We start from the raw sequence: 7,409 nt of genomic DNA on the forward strand, positions 1-7,409 counted from the left end.
TACAAAAACAGGAAGCGGGCCAGATTTGGCTTGGCCCATGGGCTATAGTTTGCTGACACCTGGCATAGAAGACATAGTGTAAGCTTCTCATGAGTGAAGGCAGAGGGCAACAGGGAAGACACTGCGGCTCAGAGAGAAGGAAAGAATTACAGCTCCACCGATTACCAGCAATGGGCCATCCGGTAAGTCACTTAACTTCTCTAATCTCAGTTTCCTCATTTGCAAAACCAGCATTTTAATAATACTTCCCTCCTAGGATAGTTGGGAGAATTAAGAGAATATATGGCATGGTTCCTGGCACACAATACATGACCAACAACAGCCTAAAAGCCCCTACCTCATATGGCCCCTCATCTTTCATCTCCAACTTCATACATACCCGCTGCCCCTCACTATGGTCACACTGGTCTCCTTGCCAGTTCTCAAACATGCAGACATGTTCTCAACTCAGTGCCTTTGAATTGACTGTTTGCTCAGACACCCATATGGCCAACTTCCTCTTTAAGTCTTTGTTCATCTCAATGAGGCCTACCCTGACTACCCTACTTAAAATTATAATACACGTTTCTTCTCTGGACTTCTGATCCCCTTACCCTACTCTTTTTGATTTTCTAATAATTTTTAAATTTTAGAAGTTTTACATTTATAGAATTATTGCAACCATAGTACAGACAGTTCCCATATACCCTATACCCAGTCTCATCAATGAAACATCTTACATTAGTATGGTACATTGGTCACATGAGTGAATCAATATTGATATAGTATTATTAGCTGAATTCCATATTTTATTCAGATTTCCACAGTTTTTCCCTAATGTCCTTTTTCTGTTCGAGGATTCCATTCAGGATACCATATTACATTTAGTTGTAATGTCTCTTTAGGCTCTTCTTGGCTGTGAAACATTCTCAGACTTTACTTGTTTTTGATGACCTTGACAGTTTTGAGGAGTACTGGTCAGGTATTTTATAGAATGTCCCTCAGTTGGGATTTGTATGATTTTTTTTCATGATTAGAATGGGGTTGTGGGTTTTTAGCAAGAGTGCCTCAGAGGTGAAGTGCCATTCTCATCACATCAAATCAAAGGTACATACTATCAACATGACTTAGCACTGTTAATGTTAACTGTGATCACCTGGCTTGAAGTACCGTATTTTCCTTAAGCACCTACCATCTGGCACACTGCGTTATTTATTTATTTATTTAATGTTTAGTGTTTCTCCCTCCCCACTAAAATGTAAGCTTCATGAGGGCAGTATTTATGCCTGCTTGGTTCACTGATATATACCAAGTGCTTAGAATAATCTCTGGCACACAAAAAAGCACCGACCAGATATGTGTTAAGTGAATAAGGTACTACTCCTTTTCATAACAGTCATGGCCTTTCACTACCTCTCCACCTCTCCAACTTGTAGTTCTTAACCAACAACCACCTTGTTGTTTACTCTTCCATTTTTTTTTTTTTCCTCCAAGTTCAGGAGGCCTCATAATTGTTCAGTTTCCCATAACACCCTAGGCTTCCTACATTGTACGGAAATAAATGGATAATCTCTCCTGATTCCACTCTACACTCTGAACTACTTGATGGCAGGGGAAGTGCCTTATTCACCCTCTTATGCACTAATTTTCACCACGCATCTGACAGACTGTCATATTGTGGTGGCTTGCGTGTTGCAGTGATGCTGGAAGCTATGCCACCATTATTTCAAATATCAGCAGCAACATCCATGGTAGACAGGTTTCACTGGAGCTTCCAGACTAAGACTGACTAGGAAGAAGGTCCTGGCAATCTACTTCTGAAAAAATTGGCAGTGAAAACTTTATAAAATAGCAGTGGAACATTGTCTGATATAGTGCCGGAAGATGAGCTCTTCAGGTTGGAAGGCACTCAAAATACAACTGGGGAAGAGCTGCCTCCTGGAAGCTATGTCATCTGCAACCTTAATGCCTTAATGACGTAGATGAAGTAAAGCTTTCGGGACCTTCATTTGCTGATGTGGCACAACTCAAAAGGAGAAGAAACAGCTGCAAACATCCATTAATAACTGCAACACAGAATTTGCGAAGTATGAATGTAGGAAAATTGGAAGTTGTCAAAAATGAAATGGACCTCATAAAGATAGATATCCTAGGCATTGGTGAGCTGAAATGGACAGGTACTGGCCATTTTGATCAGACAATAATATGGTCTACTATGTCAGGAATGATAAATTAAAGAGGAATGACATTGCATATATTGTGAAAAAGAACATTTCAAGATCTATCCTTGAGTACAACGATGTCAGTGATAGGATAATACCAATATGCCTACAAGGAAGACCAGTTAATATGACTATTATTCAAACTTACACACCAAGCACTAATGCCAAAGATAAAGAAATTGAAGATTTTTACTAAGTCCTGTGGTCTGAAATTGATCAAACTTACAATCGAGATGTACTGATAATTACTGGTGATTGGAACGTGAAAGTCTGAAAGAAAGGGCCTGTAGTTGGAAAACATGGCCTTGGTGATAGAATTGAGGCCAGAGATCGCACGATAGAATTTTGCAAGACCAATGACTTATTCATCGGAAATGCCTTTTTTCCACAACATAAACAGCAACTCTAGACATGGACCTCACCAGATTAAAAACAGAGGAATCAAATTGATAACATCTGTGTAAAGAGATGATGGAAAAGCTCAATATCATAGTCAAAATGAGGCCAGGGACCAACTGCAGAACAGACCATCAATTGCTCATATGCAAGTTCAAGCTGAAGTTGAAGAAAATTAAAACAAGTCCACGAGATCAAAAATACGACTTTCAGTATATTCCACCTAAATCTGGAGACCATCTCAAGAATAGATTTGACGCATTGAACACTAATGACCGAAGACCAGGTGACCTACGGAATAACCCCAAGGACATCATACATGAAAAAGCAAAAGGTCATTAAAAAGACAGGAAAGAAAGAAAAGACCAAAACAGATGTCAAAAGAGACCCTGAAACTTGCTCTTGAACATAGAGTAGCAAAAGCAAATGGAAGAAGCGATGAAGTAAAAGAGCTGAAGAGTAGATTTCAAAGGCCAGCAAGAGAAGACAAAGTAAAGTATTACAACGAAATGTGCAAAGACCTGGAGTTGGAAAACCAAAAGGGAAGAACATGCTCAGCATCTCTCAAGCTGAAAGAACTACAGAAAAAAACTCAAGCCTTGAGTTGCAATAGTGAGGGATCCTATGTGCAAAACATTGAACGCCGTAGGAAGCATCAAAAAAAGATGGCAGAAATACCCAGAATCACTGTACCAAAAAGAATTGGTTGACATTCAACTATTTCAGGAGGTAGCATATGATCAAGAACCAACAATATTGAAGGAAGAAGTCCAAACTGCTTTGAAGGCATTGGCGAAAAATGAGGCTCCAGGAATTGATGGAATACCATTTGAAATGTTTCAATAAACACATGCAGCTTGGAATGTGCTCACTTGTCTATGCCAAGCAATTTGGAAGACAGCTACCTGGCCAGCTGACTGGAAGACATCCAAATTTGCACCCATTCTAAAGAAAGGCGATCTAACAGAATGTAGAAGTTATCAAACAATATCATTAATATCACACGCAAGTAAAATTTTGCTAAAGATCATTCAAAAAACAGTTGCAGCAGTACACCGACAGGGAACTGCCAGAAATTCAGCCTGGATTCAGAAGAGGGTATCATTGCTGATGTCAGAAGGATCTTGGTTGAATGTAGAGAATACCAGAAAGATGTTTATTAGTGTTTTATGGACTATGGAAAGGCATTCGACTATGTGGATCATAGCATATTTTGGATAACATTGTGAAGAATGGGAATTCCAGAACACTTAATTCTGTTCATACAGAACCTGTACATAGACCAAGAAGCAGTCGTTCGAACAGAACAAGGGAATACTGCATGGTTCAAAATCAGGAAAGGTATGCATCAGCGTTGTACCCTTTCACCGTACTTTTCAATCTGTATAAAAAAAGAAACCAAACCCGTTGCCATCATGTCGACTCTGACTCATAGTGACCCTATAGGACAGAGTAGAACTGCCCCATAGAGTTTCCAAGGAGCACCTGGTAGGTTCGAACTGGTGACCTTTTGATTAGCATCCGTATCTCTTAACCATTATGCCACCAGGGTTTCCTTCAATCTATACGCTGAGCAAATAATTCGAGAAGCTGGACTATATGAAGAAGAACATGCCATCAGGATTGGTAGAAGACTCATTAACAATCTGTGATATGCAGATGACACAACCTTGCTTGCTGAAAGCAAAGAAGACTTGAAGCACTTACTGATGAAGATCAAAGAATACAGCCTTCAGTGTGGATTACACCTTAACATAAAGAAAACAAAAATCCTCACAACTGGACCAATAAACAACATCATGATAAACGGAGAAAATGTGAAGTTGCCGAGGATTTCATTTTGCTTGGATCCACAATCAATGCCCATGGAAGCAGCCATCAAGAAATCAAATGAAGTATTGCACTGGGCAAATCTGCTGTGAAAGACCTCTGTAAAGTGTTGAAAAGCAAAGATATTACTTGGAGGAATGAAGATGCACCTGATCCAAGCCATGATATTTTCAATCGCTTCATATGTGTGCTAAAGCTGGACTATAAATAAGGAAGACCTAAGAAGAACTGATGTCTTTGAATTACGCTGTTGGCAAATAATATTGAATATACTATGAACTGCCAGAAGAAGGAACAAGTCTGTCTTGCAAAAAGTACAGGCCAGGGTGCTCCTTGAAAGCAAGGATAACGAGACTTCGTCTCACATACTTCGGACATGTTATCATGAGGGACCAGTATCTGGAGAAGGAGATCATGCTCACTAAAGTAGAGAATCAGCAAAAAAGAGTAAGACCCTTGATAAGATGGATTGACACAGTGGCTGCAACAATGGGTTCAAAGATAGCAACAATTGTGAGGATGACGCAGGACTGGGCAGTGTTTCATTCTGTTGTACATAGGCTCACTATGAGTCAGAACCGACTGGACAGCACCTAAAGACGACCACAACATGCTTTAACTTAGGAGCCCTAGTGGCACAGTGGTTAAGCGCTCAGCTGCTAACCGAAAGATCGGTGGTTCTAACCCATCAGTGCTCCGTGCTTCTGTAAAAATTTACAGCCTTGGAAACCCTATGGGGCAGTTCTACTCTGTCCTATAGGGTCACTCTGAGTTGGAATTGACTTAACGGCAGACAACAGGTTTGGTTTTTTTGGCATGCCCTAATTTAGCTATACCATCTCTGTGTCTTCATCCTTTCCTCTTGGGCTCCATTTTCCAATCTTACTCTTTCTGGAATTTCACCTTTTCCCTCGGGCTGTACAGCCTCTGAATTCACTACACTGCAAGGGTCTGATGCCAAGTTTAGTCTCTAGAAATAAGTGCTTCTTACTAGCTTGCTCATTTGGTTTTGAAATAAATAAATACATAAATTAAAAATATAACAACATATTCAGGCAGGCCAAAAAATGAAGGGTACCTTCCTCTGACAAAGTGAACAAAATAAATCAGTGTGTGAGGGTAGTGTGGTTTGTCTCAGCACAAAACTGGAAACCAGGAGCTAATTAGAGCTGTGTTCTAAGTCTGGATCAACCACATTCTTTCTTGCTGGGTGGCCTCCGGCAAACCATTTAACCTCTCGGTGCCTCACTCAGCTACCTATATTCAATAACACTGCTAATATCAAATTGCTTTGCATGTGGATCATTCACTAGGTAGCTGTTCCAACATGCCTTTCAAAATGTAAAACTGCTGTATAATTATGGAGCATAATATTGGACCTCATCCATTCAAAAATCATGTGCTCCTGGTCTCTCCCTAGAAAGATACGTCAGCCCAAGAAAGGCAAAGTCAGCAATCAGCTATTTATACACTACTTTTCAGTCAAACTCAGTGAACTATACTGTAAAAAGGGTGTGGTAGAGGCATCTGACCTCCTCTAACTTCACAAGGGGGAAGGAGAATCAAGATCAGCAGCCCAAGGCTGATTCCTATGAGGTGGAGGTCACATATACCTCCTCTCGCTAACCCTTTTTACCAATTCTGACACCATCTGTCCCTCCCGTGGCACTCTCTACTTCTCTGCTGGGTTCAATAATTCATTGCAATTGCCACACAGAACTCACAGACCACACTGATGATGATGGGGTTTATTAGGGAAGTAACAGGTTACAATTCAGGTTAAGGAATGCTCACAATTCGGTTCTTCGATCAGGACAGCCTCTTCTCAGCCATGCCCGAAGGCAGGTCTCTCTCTGGCCCTCGGCCCCTGGGCCTGGCCTCTGCCCTGCTCAAGCAAGTGTTATAAAGCTCTTTTAGCACTGCTGATAAGTACCCAGAGGCACCCTACTCTGCCAGTAAGCCTCAACCTGTAGGTGCTCAGCTTTAGCTGAGCTCTAGCTGGGTCAGCAATCCTAGGTCCACCAAGTGCCCGCAGGCACCAAGTGCCCGGAGGCATCCCACCGTGCATCTCCTGCTAGTCTCTTGCCTGTCTCCTGCCTCTGTTGTTGTTATTTGCTGTGAAGTCAGTTCCAACTCACAGCAACCCTATGCACCACAGAACGAAACAAGGCCTGGTCCTGTGCCATGCTCAAAATCGTTCTTATGCTTGAGCCCATTGTTGCAGCCACTTTGTCAGTCCATCTCGTGGAGGGTCTTCCTCTTTTGCACTAACCCTGTACGTTACCAAGCATGATGTCCTTCTCCAGGGACTGAACCCTCCTGACAACATGTTCAAAGTATGTAAGACGTGGTCTCGCCATCCTTCCTTGTAAGGAGCGTTCTGTTTGTACTTCTTCCAAGACAGATTTGTTCGTTCTTTTGGCAGTCCATAGTATATTCAATATTCTTCACCAACACCACAATTCAAAGACGTCAATTCTTCTTCAGTCTTCCTTATTCACTGTCCAGCTTTTGCATGCATATGATGAGACTGAAAATAACCATGGCTTGCGTCAGGCGCACCTTAGTCTTCAAGGTGACATCTTTGCTTTTCAACACTTTAAAGAGGTCTTTTGCAGCAGATTTGCCCAATGCAATGCGTCTTCTGATTTCCTGACTGCTGCTTCCATGGCTATTGATTGTGGATCCAAGTAAAATGAAATCCTTGGCAACTTCGATCTTTTCTGTTTATCATGATGTTGCTTATTGGTCCAGTTGTAAAGATTTTTGTTTTCTTTATGTTGACGTGTAATCCATACTGAAGGCTGGGGTCTTTGATCTTCATCAGTAAGTGCTTCAAGTCCTCTTCACTTTCAGCAAGCAAGGTTGTGTCATCTGCATAATGCAGATTGTTAATGAGTCTTCCTCCAATCCTGATGCCCTGTTCCTCTTCATATTGTCCAGCTTCTGGGGTTATTTGCCCAGCATACAGATTGAATAAGT

The 7,409-nt window shown here is 41.4% G+C and overlaps 1 protein-coding gene across 1 annotated transcript in view; it reads right to left on the reverse strand.

Moving 5' to 3' along the window:
* PLEKHM3 (pleckstrin homology domain containing M3) overlaps window positions 1-7,409 on the reverse strand; it is a 217,514-nt gene that overhangs the window by 183,606 nt on the left and 26,499 nt on the right. The window lies entirely within an intron of this gene.

The sequence above is a fragment of the Trichechus manatus genome, unplaced genomic scaffold (genome assembly GCF_000243295.1).
Source record: "Trichechus manatus latirostris isolate Lorelei unplaced genomic scaffold, TriManLat1.0 scaffold00056, whole genome shotgun sequence".
In the NCBI taxonomy this organism is placed as follows: domain Eukaryota; kingdom Metazoa; phylum Chordata; class Mammalia; order Sirenia; family Trichechidae; genus Trichechus; species Trichechus manatus.